The sequence below is a fragment of the Danio rerio genome, chromosome 10, assembly GCF_052040795.2.
Source record: "Danio rerio strain M-AB ecotype USA chromosome 10, GRCz13ab, whole genome shotgun sequence".
NCBI classification, from domain to species: domain Eukaryota; kingdom Metazoa; phylum Chordata; class Actinopteri; order Cypriniformes; family Danionidae; genus Danio; species Danio rerio.
In genome coordinates this window covers 22,098,042-22,109,927 of record NC_141030.1, presented here as the reverse complement: position 1 = coordinate 22,109,927, position 11,886 = coordinate 22,098,042, and the positions used below count along the sequence as shown (strand labels likewise).

Sequence of the window (11,886 nt, the reverse complement as noted above, 5' to 3'; positions counted from 1 at the left end):
TCACTCTCGAACACCGTGTGGCGGCCCTGTCTGCCATTCCGAGGGCTCGTTCATTAGTGATTTTAATTATGCTAAACCTCCAGGTGGATTAAATCTACTCTCTAAAAGCATTACAAGCTTGCTCATTTAGTTTTTGATCATTAAAATGGTGTTGTGCACCCTCTCCCAAGGCAGCTGCACCCTTAGCTTCTCAGCCAAGTAGCATCTAATATTTTCCTTGTCTAAAATTTTCTCCAGCTAATCAGATATAGTACAACTTGTTCTAAATCTCAACGTGCAGCCGTAAATGAGAATATGCGGGTGAATATGCTTGTGGGAATGAAACACTGCATGTCATTGAAAGGCGATATATGCAAATCTAATTATGAGAGATTTTGGAGGCTGCTTTTGTTAACTTCTCGTCTAGCATATCTCTAGAGACTCGGGTGCAGACATGAAAAGAGGTATCTTAAAATAAATAAATAAGCAAAAATGGAGTAGCTGACAGCCGTATTGTCTCTTTTACAGGCTAAACAATTTGCTGAACCTGAATGGGCAGACAGCACGTCTTTCTCAGATTGGTGGAGCTAAAATTCTTCCCTTGAAAGAACAGGGCTCTTTATCGTCTGCGTTTCTCAAAAGCCTTTCAAATGAAAAGATATCAGGCATGCGGCATTATTAGAGGTTTGAAAGGCCAGCAGGGTTTATCATAATGCCGTGTCCTAACTAAGCTTCTAGCAAGTAATTTATGTCGCTATCAGAAGCAGTCAGAAGATATTTGATGTGTAACAAATGTATATGAAGAGAAAGATTGAGCACAGGAAATAGTAAATCAGAAGTTTAAACTGACAAGGCTTTGAAACAAGCAATATTTTTGTTTGTTGTTGCTGAAGTACATGCCAATAGTATCTGGATGAAGACTTTATGATGCAAGCTGAGACTGCAATGCTCAGAGATGCAATGTCAGGCACAATTCACTCAATGGAGCTAGCGACGTCACTGTGACAAGTAGGGTTTGGAGGGGGTTTGGAATGCAGCTCAGATTGCATCTGCACCAAGTATACAGCCAGTCCCCTTTCAGTACACGAGGCACAAATTTTAAAGGCACCACCATTTTCTGGAAAGGAGGGCAGCAGCTCAGTTGCTTTTAAAAAGACACATAATAAAATCCATTTTCTTTTTCCAAATGTTTTCTTTTCTCTATAATTTGGAATAGACAAATGCAGCCTAGGTGAGCATGGACCTTCTTTTAAAATAATTTTAAAAACATATTACTGGCCTTAAACTTTGAACATTTTAATGGCTGAGCTTGTTCCACTTCAATCATAAAACAACTTCCTAACAGCTACTCAGAACAACTTATAAACCCACTGAAAAATGCTGTCATGGCAACAAATGTCATACAGTCAAAGATTTCCTAAACAAGGCTTCCTTAAAAAATGCTTTTATTTATTAAGGAGCAACCACAGATCATATTAAACAAGACTGATGAATGTTTGCTCTTCTCCAAAATTCAGTTTAATGATTACAAACCTCACCTTAATCACCACAGCGACTTTACAAAGTCACATCGCAGCATCCAAGATGACCAATGCGTGACTCTCCTCCAGAATGAGGTCGAAATAATGAAATAACAAATGCCTGGCAAACATAAAAATTCCCACTGTTTCTAAAACTGCAGGTGTGCTTGCGCCATCAGTAACGGCAGACATTTTCTAAAACAAATCTTCTCTCGCTGAAGCGGCTGACCTGCTGCGTCCACAAGGAGGCCAAGACAGCTTCATCACTTAACTTTAAACTAACCAGTCACCAAACTATGATAAATGAAGGGAGAGAGGCTTCCGTAGCAGCTAGCAATTGGGCAGTTTGGCCAATTAATCCATTAGCTAAAGTGACAGCGCAGTTTCTCTCTAACATGGTGCTGTCTGGCCCATTCCTTACATCCTTAAATTGAATCACACATAAGCTTTCTACAGCATGTGTCTGTAGTTTTGCCAAACTGATGGATTATTAGACAATGAGGTTTTGAATATCATTTTCTGTTGTAATGTACTTGTGAATGAAGTGTTTTTTGCATGAGAAAAGCATGTAAGGCAGGGCTTGATTTTGTCCATGGGGAGTTGATTGGATTGTGGAATGATTGTGGTTTTCTATATGTTGTTTGCAATCACGTGGTTCTGGTGACATGTGAAATTCAAATGGAGGGCAGAAAGTAAAAAACAGAATGGGAGACATACTGTAGGGAAAAGTCCGTATTTTGCGATTTATACCATATTTCAAAAAAGATAAGAATAGAAAACAACCACATACAGTTGAAACCAGAAGTTTACATACACTCTAAGAAAAGGAACATAACCTTTTTTTTTTTAAATGTCTGATGGTAAATTATGCTAAACGTTTAAGATTTTAGTTCTGTTAGGATTAGGATTTACATTTTCTAAATGCCAGAATAATGATTTGAGATGTTTTATATATACATTTCTAGACAGTCAAAAGTTTACATACATTTACTTGGTATTTTTTTTTAGCTTTGCTTTTAAACTGTATAACTTTGGTCAAATATTTTGGGTATTGTCCACAAGCTTCTCACAATAGTTTAAAGGAATGTTGGCCCATTCCTCCTGACAGAATTGGTGTAACTGAGTTTGATTTGTTTGCTGTCTTGCTCACAAAAGCTTTTTCAACTCTGCCCTCAAATTTTCTATAGGATTGAGTTCAGGGCTTTGTGATGGCCACTTCAAAACATTCACTCTGTTGTCGGTAAAGCACATTTTAACTAATTTGGCAGTATGCTAAGAGTCATGGTCTGTTTGGCCAAGTTTTAATTTCTTGGATGATGTCTGGAGATGTTGCTTCAGTATTTCTACATAATGTTCTTTCTTCATGATGTCATCTATGCTGTGAAGTGGACCAGTCCCTCCTGCAGCAAAACAGCCCCACAACATGATGCTGCCGCCCCCATACTTCACAGTTGGGATGGTGTTCCTAGGCTTGTAAGCTTTCCCCTTAGTCCTCCAAATGTAAACTTAAACAAACTTTCACCACTCCTGCGCAACACAGTGTTAACACTACAGTTGTTTATTCCACTGAATCGGCAGTACAGATTTGAATTATTGCAAAACAAAATGGATATTTCATTGCAACGAGAACATAGTAGGGTACATCATTTATGATCTCTCAGATTTTGTATAAGTATGGTGGTGTTTGTATCTGATTTTTATGTAACACATCAACATAATTATACACATAGCAAGGCCTTTAGATAATCTTTATTGGTGCTGTCAAAAAATTATTGCGTTTAAAAAAGCTTGTACACATAAATGTATTGAATAAATGTTTCTTACATGCCGCCTTTTCTTCCGTTTTTTTTAGCCAATTTTTTGAACTTTCACCTCTTTATGAGTAAAAACTTTTGGAAGTCTATAAAAGCTGTTCGGTATTCCTCATTTTGTTTGATATAAACAATTACAAACAACATAAAGCAGAAACATTTTGATGTTCTGATAACTATTCCTATGTAAAAGAATCACTTCCTTCCCTCCAACTAAGTCTCTCGCATCAATGACAAAATGTGAAAACAACCTATTTAAAAAACCTATTGGAAAAATCTAACATTTTTTTTTTATTCTGCGATTATATAGTGAGATATGAATACAACTTCACTAAATGACTGTAATACCTGTATTTGGAGATAATTGATCATTTTAGATTGATTGGGATGATTCTGTAGAGGACTGCTTAAATATAAACAACCAATGAGCATAGATAAATGTAATAAGTAAAAAAATACAAATTAAATAAACAGCTTTTATTATTTTTTTTCCAAAGAGACAAATTGTATTCAGGTATACAGTAATTGAATAATCAAATGTAAAATAATACTGCATAGCCTTTGTTGTATTAACAATTCAATAAAATCAATTGTTGTTCATTTGTGAGTTAAACGGTACAATTTCTTATGCCTGAATGCTTTTAAAACCCTCACACAGGCACAGGCTTAAAAATAAAAACACTGATACATTGTAATCCAGACTCAACATACTTGCAATGTGACTATTGTGAACAATCACATTGTTATATCGATGCTGAAACGATATATTGTGGAGCCCTATTTGGTATTGGTCAATCTCAAACTCATCATACAAAAAGAAGAATGTTGCAGATGAGTGAGGAAATAAATAAAAAATAATAATCATGAAATATTAATGCTGCATGAAAAAATCGTATTTCAATGTCAATTTTGATTCTATAATTATTTAAACATTCTTAAGGTACAAAAAATACTTGAAAACAAAATAATAAAAAAAAAAATCTGTAAATGAGACTATTCAATACAATGTTTATTACAAGTTTTTTTTTCTCTCCTGATCAGCAAATGTTGAATATTTAAACATTCATTCATTTTCTTTTCGGCTAAGTCCCTTTATTAATCTGGGGTCACAGTGAAATGAACCTCAAAATTATCCAGCATATGTTTTACACAGCAGAGGCCCTTCCAGCCACAACCCATCACCAAAAAACATCCATACACACCCATTTACTATGTCAATTTTTGCTTACCCAATTTACCTGTACCGCATGTCTTTGGACTGTGGGGGAAACCTGAGCTCCCAGAGTAAACCTACGCAAACACAGGGAGAACATGCAAACTCCACACAGAAATGCCATCAGACCCAGCTGAGGCTCGAACCAGCGACCTTCTTGCTGTGAGGTGAACGTGCAACTCACTGCGCCACTGCGTGCCCACATTTAACCTTAACATAAATCAATTACACATAGTAATCGTGCTGAATTTGTTTTTGTCAACTTTTCAAAAATAAAAAAAATAAATAATCTTGTTTCTCTGTGCTCAAAATTCTGTCCAATTAATAAGTCATAAAACTTTTAAAGTTTAAAATCAGTTAATTAAGAATAACAAAAATGTCATATCTTTTATCTTACATTCCATTTCATTCTTGCTACAACTAATAGATGAAAGAAATATATAGTCATTCTTTGAAAGTTAATAAATTATTGATATTAATTAAGGAAGCTTATTCTACAAAACACCATAGTTATCACAATTTCTAAATGTTACCAAGTTCATTCATTCATTCATTTTCTTGTCAGCATAGTCCCTTTATTAATTCGGGGTCACCACAGCGAAATGAACCGCCAACTTATCCAGCACACTTTTACGCAGCGGATGCCCTTCCAGCCGCAACCCATCTCTGGGAAACATCCACACACACATTCACAAACACACACTCATACACTACGGACTATTTAGCCTACCCAATTCACCTGTACCACATGTCTTTGGACTGTGGGGGAAACCGGAGCACTCGGAGCAAACTCCACACAGAAACGCCAACTGAGCCGAGGATCGAACCAGCGTCCTTCTTGCTATGTTACCAAGTTACCAAATGTTAAATTATAACATTTTGTTGGGGCCACACGATGGCTCAGTGGTTAGTTCTCACCTCACAGCAAGAAGGTTGCTGGTTCGAGTCCTAGTTGGTCTAGCTGCCATTTCTGTGTGGAGTTTGCATGCTCAACCTGTGTTGGCATGGGTTTCCTCTGGATGTTCCAGTTTCCCCCACAATTCAGACATGCGCTACAGGTGAACTGAATAAACTAAATTGGCTGTAGTGTATGTGTGTGCATGTGATAGTGTAAAAGTGTTTCCCAGCACTGGGTTGCAACCTGAAAGGCATCCGCTGTGTAAACATAATATACCCAATATAAGTTGGCGGTTCATTACGCTGTGGCGACCCCTGATGAGTAAAGGGACTAAGCCGAATAAAAATAATGAATGAATATTATTATGTTATATTATTTCTGATAGTATGTCACAAAGATGATTGAGATTATGGATATATTACCATGCAATATTCACAGACACTAGTCACCATAACAATTTGATCATCTATTGTTGATTCTGCGTCACAGAAAACAAAGTGCCCTAATATCTGAACCACAGCTGAGAAACTCCACTGTGTTTTCAGAAATATAGATGAAATAAATTCTGAGAAATAAGAAAAATGCCCTCTGGGTTTTATTTTCTTTTTTTTGCCAGTCTATAAAATGAAGCAGGGAACATTTGTTGACGTCCATTTTAGAACAAAATCAAACAAAGCAGTACTCAAACCTCACTTTAATTTTACTTCAAGCCTTTGAAATAAAAAGAAAGAAAAAAAAACAGCCAGTCAAACAGCACAATGCTGAGCATTTAAATCTGAGCACATCAAGAGCTGTTGCTATAGAGACACTAAGCTTGTTTTTAGATCAGAAAGTGTGGAGGGGACAGAAGGTGAGGGTCCTACGAGTGCTGTTGAGTCTTCACACAGACTGAGCAATAATTAAACTCCCTCATTACAAAGCACCAGAGAGTCAGGTCGCTCGAGCCGCCGAGACCCTCCAGGTAATGCAGACAAATAGCGTGCAGTCAAGCGCGTATTCCTGCCATTATGACTGCGTTTCCTGAAAAATCCACACACTGGAATCTAATCTACCACGCAGATTCATTTTTAGCTTCGTGGGTCTGGCAATTTGTCACATAATTGTCAAAGTCACTTTAAATGGCAACTGAATTCATTCTAAGCATGTCAAATGATGAGTGGGCAAGGCATTTATTTAGGAAGTCTTTCAAGAGATGTTGCGTTGGCTAATTAAGAAAACTGTAGGGAGACGAGAGCATTTATAATTTCCTGTCCCTCAAAATTAAACTTATAAAAAAGCATAAATGAAAGCAGAGAACTAAAGTAAGCAATTGCAGGTCTGTTTACTGCATCAAAGACACATCTTTTGAAGTAGAAGTTTATTTTCAATAAATACTTTTGCTGACTTCAGACTGCATTTTAACCCCAATTTTGACTTACCGACAGGTTTTGAGAACAAGCTGACAGATGCCTGAACTCACAGGCAAATCGGTGCTCGTTCACGCGAGTAACAATCACACAGTGTAAACTATTAAAGACACGATCTGAGAGAATTGCAGATGAGTCGCTGATATCCATCAGATAGATATATATATATATATATATATATATATATATATATATATATATATATATATATATATATATATATATATATTTTTTTTTTTTTTTTTTTTTTAATTGCAGTTTTAGAACACACAACATACAAGGGCAATAACATAGCATAAATTTGACATCAAAATAAATACAATATTTAAAAAAATAAAGACAAAATCAGATTTATTCAACAGGAAGATTTAAGACTTTAAGATAATTAAGAGTTTTTTTGTTTTTTTTTCCTTTGGTATATTTGTTTCTTTTATCATACACAGTTAATTACCTATTTCTATTTTAAAGTGACTATTTTTTTTTCTTCACTGCCGATTTAGATTTATGAATGAAAAACTTCCAAATATAATGAACAGATTAACAATGTACCACATTTTGAAGTCAACTGTATTCTCTTAAAAAATAAAACATATTTTTTCTTTGAATTCCAATGCAATATTTCACTCTTCTTAACAAAAAAAGAAAAGACCACACCAAAATAATTGTGTGTAAATACAATCATAGAATAAATGAACAATACTCTTTTCTTTATCATTATAGAAAACACATTTTAAATCAACATCTTTACAAAATCCCATCAGATATCTGGCATGCTAAATATCTGGACCTGTCAGCGCTTCAAATCATTTAATGTGAAATGTGTTCTGGTAAAAAATAACATTGGCGATTACCTACAGCCAATGAGAGAGCAGCATCCACTAGTCTGGGTATCTGCAGGCCAGCAGGAGATTGGGGGAGAAGTAAAAAAGGCTTATTTTCAGTCTATTTGAAACCAAGAAATAGAGGTAAAACTAGTGTGAATTTGGCAGGAGCACCAGTGTCTGTATGATGTGTTATCTGAGCAATAACACAAGCTGGTCGAAAAAGAAAAAAAGTTGATGAGAAATCACTAATTCCCTTTCAAAAGCCAGGTGAGCGAAATAAGTAAATTTTCTACCCCACCACGTTGTTACTTCCCGTATGTGTTTGGTTGTGAGAGAAGTAGTTTGCGAACCGAGACAAAGTTGTCGACATATTAAAGAGCGAGTTGGATTTTAGCGAAACAAAAAGGTTGGATAGATAAACAGAAGCTAAATTATTTAAAGCTTAATAGGTAAGATGCAATATTTTAAAATAAATACCAAACTTAACAGCCAGCCAGTGTAAGGAGGATAAAATTGGGCTGATATGATTATTTTTTCTAGAACTCTGGCAGTTGCTTTTTGTACTAGCTGAAGTTTGTGAAAAGAGGATGCTGGGCAGCCAGCAAACAGAGCTTTAAAGTAATCCTACCTAGAAGTCATAAAAGCATGAACTAGATTTTCTGCATCTGAGATAGATAGCATACTTTGTAACTTAATGCAATATTTCTCACATGAGTCCTGCTGGTCCAGATTGTTATGCAGTGTGAAAATATCTGTGACTGCTTTGAAAATTGTGCAGTCTGAACTCTGCATTATTTATTCAAAAAGTATTTTCTGTATAGAACAGTGACCGGCCAGCATCAGTTATGTTATTTAACAGCTATTTAGAAATCCCGCTATCTATCAGCTAATCCTCTGTATACATGTAGTTCTGCCAAACCTCTAGGGGGTGCTATTGCTCTCTAAATGTGATTTAATTAAAAAAGCTGTTCAAGAGAATTATGCTTTCGTTTATGTCAGCCTACAGGCACTTTTGCTTGAGCCAAAACAATAAACCTAACTACCAGAACACTAAAATTGTGATGATGGAACTTGTGACCATTAATTGATGCCCTATTCGTAAACGCACCCTTGTTTAGTATTTTCAGACAAAAATCTACAAACAAATTTTGAGATCATTTGAGACTTATATCTTGTAAAGAGCGGCATAGGCACGTTTCAGTTAAATTTTAAGTCAGATTTCTTTATCATTTATGTTTTAGATTAGTTTGCAACAAAACAAAGAGTGCGTTCTTTCTATTCACTTATGAAGGACATCTTGCAAAGTTTTTAAAAAAAAAGTTTAAAACCGTATTGCTGCTTCGTTCAGTACACCGGAAGCTGAAGGTCAAGTTAAACACAAAAAAACAAGGTCTTGAAGGAGTTTTAAAAAATAAATTAGAACCCATGTATCAAAACCAAATTCTATAAGGTCAATGACACCATCCTTGATTTAAAGTTAAGCATATATTTTAAAACAGATCAAAAGACAAAGCGTACAAATATTTCAGATTGTTCAAAACTCAGGGAAACTGACTAAATGTAATTTGCAGTGCTTTATTGGACTCGACAAGAGCTAAAAAGCTGTTTGGCTGAGATCTGCCATCTTAATTCGCTGACCATTGAACATTTCTCTGCATAAAAAAAGAAATACTGTATTTTTCCACTGCTGGACATAATCATTATTAAATAAGCTGAAATATTGCTGCCTGACAGCTTTGAAAGCACATGCACCATTGATTAACAGCCTAGTATTACAGTATGTCTGTCTTTAAAGGTTTAAAGAGAAAATCAAAATAAAAATCTGTTATTCTATGGACAAAATAAATGGGATTTTTTGTATTATAAATTTGCATACTGTGCACAGTGTACATACTACCGGCTCCACTACTTAGAGTATGTGCAAATCAGTGACTGGTTAATGAAATGTTCCCAGATGAGCATTTCATTAACCAAGTGTGACGATTTCAATAGATTCTGCTGTTCAGGTGAAGGTTAATAGTTTGTTCTGCCACTGAGGGAGTATGAAGGTTTTTGAAAGTGACCTTGTATCATGCTGTGATTGTGTCATCATCATTGGTTGAGTGGGAGGAAATGTAAATCTGACAGAGAGTGCTTAGGTAAGAGGGTACAGACCCAGAAGGGCTCTTGAATGCTAGTATCAGAGCTCTGAGTTTGAGAACATCAGCATTTTCTAGGAGTCTGTTGTAGAACAGCACATGAGGTTAATGTACAAGTTTCTGTGCCTGAGATACTGAGTTTGTTGTTGTGATTGCTCTAGCTAATATTTCAGGAGTTCACACTCATAGATATTTCACTGAATAGAATATGCGTATTTGGTGTGCTGTCCGGGGAGAGGGCTCTGAGCTCGGGAAGACACCCTAACTCGTGTTATTCTCCTTATCAGGATAAAGAGACATAGGGTCCGAGCGCATAGTCTAGCTCCAATGGTTGGCTTCAGAACGCTCCCCCCTCAGAATTAAATAGGTATCTGGTTTAATAGAGTGGAGTTAAGGTGGTGGAGGGATGCTGAAGTCGAGAGAAAATGGAGGTATGACGTGTTTGACTATTTATAGGTGTTTGGTCTTGACCTAATTGGATAATAGAATGATTGTGTGTGATGAATTAGCCTGTCAAAGTCAAAGACTGATCATGCTCCTCCCGAAATTTGTTTATAAAACATCACAAAATAATTTTCCTAACCAGCCGAGAGGGGTCTGGCTGCAGACCTGGTGCAGTGCAATCTGGGCTGCATCCAATGCTTTTTAATGGGCTTACCTAACCCCACTCCTAACCCTACACACAGTGACGTCACTAGCTGCATTTGAATGCATTGTGTCTGACATTGCATCACTTAGTGATGCAGTCTCAGCTTGCAGCACAAAGGCTGCATCCAGATACTATTGAACCAGCCAGGTTGGCCAAGCTAGTTGTTAAACACAAATAAATAGAACAAATTAAATAAAATAAATGACAATTTGACATTTGTCCTTAAGAGGTCATAAACTGCAATCTTTTTTTTTTTAAAGCTGATATATTAGATGGTACTAAATGATATATTGGGGGGCTAATAATTTTAAAATAAAAATTTCTTTGCTCTTTGTTAAACACCATTTGGGAAATATTTGGGGGGCTAATAATTCTGACTATAATTCTACATATAGAGTTAAAGTCAGAATTATTAGCCCCCCTAAAATTTCCCAAATGGTGTGTAACAGAGCAAAGAAATTTTCATAGGATGTCTAATAATATTTTTTTCTTCTGGAGAAAGTCTTATTTGTTTTAATTTGACTAGAATAAAAGCAGTTTTAATTTTATTGAACCCCATTTTAGGGACAAAATTATTAGCTCCTTTAGGCAATTTTTTTCCCTATAGTCTACAGAACAAACCATCGTTATATAATAACCTTGCCTAAATACCAATAATGTAGTTTAGCCTTTAAATGTCACTTTCAGCTGTATAGAAGTGTCTTGAATAATATGTAGTAAAATATTATTTACTGTCATCATAGCAAAGATCAAATAAATCAGTTATTAGAAATGAGTTAATAAAACTATTTTGTTTAGATATTTGTTAAAAAGATCTGCTTTCTGCTAAACAGAAATCGGGGAAAAAAAACAAAGGGGCCAATAATTCAGGGGGCTAATCATTCTGACTTCAACTGTATAGGCGAAACAGTGGCGGAGTAGGTAGTACTGTTGCCTCAAGGCAAGAAGAAGGTCGCTGGTTCGAGTCTCGGCTGATTCGAGTCAACGGGTCAGTAGCCGTTTCTGTGTGGAGTTTGCATGTTCTCCCTGCATTTGCGTGGATTTCCTCCGGGTGCTCCAGTTTCCCCCACAACACAAAGACATGTGGTACAGGTGAATTGGGTAGGCTAAATCGTCCGTAGTGTATTGAGTGTTTATGGATGTTTCCCAGAGATGGGTTGCAGCTGGAAGGGCATCCGCTGCGTGAAACATGTGCTGGATAAGTTGGTGGTTCATTCCACTGAGGCGACCCCAGAATAATAAAGGGACTTAGCCAAAAAGAAAATTAATGAATTAATAAATTTATATATATATATATATAAACATTTCTGTTTGGTATTACTCCGCCCACATGGTGACAGCGGAAGAATAAACTCACTACAGTTTGATAAATATTGCAGCTGTTGGACAACATAATGTACTTGTGAGGCTTTTATAGGCTAGAATATAGTTGTTTAAATTGCAACTAC

At 36.1% G+C, this 11,886-nt stretch overlaps 1 long non-coding RNA gene across 1 annotated transcript; it reads left to right on the top strand.

The window, feature by feature from the left end:
* The first annotated feature begins 7,259 nt into the window (after positions 1–7,259).
* On the top strand, positions 7,260–10,304 carry LOC147842034 (uncharacterized). Its single transcript, XR_015501689.1, has 3 exons — positions 7,260–8,100; positions 8,219–8,724; positions 9,017–10,304. It is a non-coding gene; the product is annotated as an uncharacterized LOC147842034 (long non-coding RNA).
* Positions 10,305–11,886: the final 1,582 nt, after the last annotated feature.